The sequence below is a fragment of the Pinus tabuliformis genome, chromosome 2_2 (assembly GCF_031772625.1).
Source record: "Pinus tabuliformis cultivar Carrire ecotype Pingquan chromosome 2_2, CPIR1, whole genome shotgun sequence".
In the NCBI taxonomy this organism is placed as follows: Eukaryota; Viridiplantae; Streptophyta; class Pinopsida; order Pinales; family Pinaceae; genus Pinus; species Pinus tabuliformis.
In genome coordinates this window covers 10,165,441-10,167,709 of record NC_142300.1, presented here as the reverse complement: position 1 = coordinate 10,167,709, position 2,269 = coordinate 10,165,441, and the positions used below count along the sequence as shown (strand labels likewise).

The 2,269-nt window shown below is 32.0% G+C and overlaps 1 pseudogene; it reads left to right on the top strand.

The window, feature by feature from the left end:
- Positions 1–555: 555 nt before the first annotated feature.
- On the top strand, positions 556–1,901 carry LOC149191290 (MLP-like protein 423; annotated as a pseudogene).
- The last annotated feature ends 368 nt before the right edge of the window (positions 1,902–2,269 follow it).

Genomic DNA, 2,269 nt, shown 5'->3' with positions numbered 1-2,269 from the left:
AATTCACATTCAACGGTTTGCCAAGTGTAATATTCACTCCATTAAGTGCATTTGTCCCTATTCATTCCTTTGTGAAACGTATGCATAGTTGGATGTTAAATGTAGTGGATGAATTAGTGAATGATAAATTGAAAAGTGCACGAAACACGCTAAGTTTTTGTGCCTACTTCCTTGAAACGGCTAACCATTCACAATATTTTCCATTGATTTAAAGATATTACCTGTGTATTAGCACAGAAAATTGTATCAGTAACTATCGAACAAATTGAAAGATGTGAAAGGTTTTTGTTTATTATTTCACTTTCAAGAGAACTTATGGGAAGCTATCAAATTTTGACTTTGTTTTATTATGTCGTTTCCTTCTCTGTGATGCAGTCTGCATTGCCTTATATGGTTAAGAATCCTTTCTTCACGCATTTAGGGCAATAGCTTCATCTCTTTACTAGCACCACCTATATACACTCCTTCAAACCTCTTACCTCTTCCAACATGGTAGTCCTCCAACACATATAATTTTGTGTTTTCTCTACTTTCGATAAGGCTTTAGCTGAAAAAATGACGCAATCTGTGTGTGTGGAGATAGATCTGAAGGTTTCTGCTAAGAAATTCTGGGGTGCCTTTCGGGATTCTGCAACCTTATTTCCGAAGATAATGCCCTCTCATTTCAAAAGCATTGAAGTCATCAGAGATGGTAAGGTTGGCACAATCCACAAAATTAAATACGCAGAACCCAAAGTCAAGTTTAAAGGGGGAATTGTTGGATAAAATTAACAGGGTGATGTAGTCAAATTGTGTCAAAAATTGTGGTTAACACTTATGGTATTGGGGATTTAGCTAGAGTAGAAGATCATGCCCTCTCATTTCAAAAGAATTTAAGTCATCGAAGATAGTAACAATCCACAAAATTAAATACGGAGAAGGTATGAAGCAAATCTGAAATTTGGAATTTGAGTTTTGGAATTCTAAACATAATTAGCAGAGGTTTCAGAATCTGTTTGGCTACCATTTATATGTTTCTGTTATAAATGTTTGGTGATGTTTCTGGAATTTTTACTATTGGTGATCTTTATGTCACCTGGCAGTGGGGTGCATACAGAAGTAGTGATCGTTTCCTTAACTTAAAGGTTGATGGGTGTGAAGCTGATGATTTTTAAGAGAAATTAAAGGATATTAAATAAATACAATTTACAGTTATGTTATGCAAGGTAGAATATATGTTTCTTGGGTTTAGGATTCCTTAACTTAATTATCAATTTTGGGAATATATTAACCTTCAAAAGTTAGACTATATTCCTATATATTACATTTCAAAATATTTTCGAAATCTACAATCCACTTAAATTTATATAAGTCCTATTCTTTTGATTTAACATGTATCTTGTTCTTTACCCTTTTTATGATCCCAGAACAAAATTATATATAAGAATATAACGAAAACAAAAAACAAAAAAACAAAAACAAACAAACAAACAAAACAAACAAACAAAAAAAAAAAAACAAAAAAACAAAACAAAAAACAAAAAAAAAAAAACAAAAAACAAAAAACAAAAAACAAAAAAAAACAAAAAAGACAAAAAAAAAACAAAACAAAAACAAACAAAAAAACGATGTTGGGTGCAGGAATGAAAGGAGCGACTCATGTATCTGAGAAAAATGAAGCATGGGACGAAACAAATATGACCCTTAATTATACTGTGATCGAGGGTGAGATGTTGAACATATTCAAGGCCTTCAAGCCAACCATGAAGGTAATTCGAGGAGCTGATGCCAATTCTTGCACTGTAAGTTGGACTGTCAAGTTCGAGCCAACAGGCAACCAAATTCCCCCAACATAGCTAATTAAGGAAGAATCAATCAGCATATTCAAGACCATGGAAGGATATCTACTCAACATTGCTTGAGTTTCACTTGGATGATACTATGTTCAGTGCAATAGAATAATGAATCACATTGTTGATTGCTAGAACCTTGTCCGTCGTAGTCTCTTTGCACAAGGAAATGATTCACTGCTGAGAGATTTTTTATTTAATAAAGTAATTGATATATTTCTCAAATTTATCTTCACATTTTTGTTTATTACTCAGTGTTAGTGATCTTTGTGTATGGATATATTTTGTTGTTCTCTTTTGATTGTGTCTTTTCATTCCCCAATATTTTTTTGAGGATAAATCTAAAATTTGAAATCCAACATATTTGCTTTATTTTTTCATTTTTTCATACAATAAAATACATACATTCAAATCATGTACACTATTGTTCATACAATAGA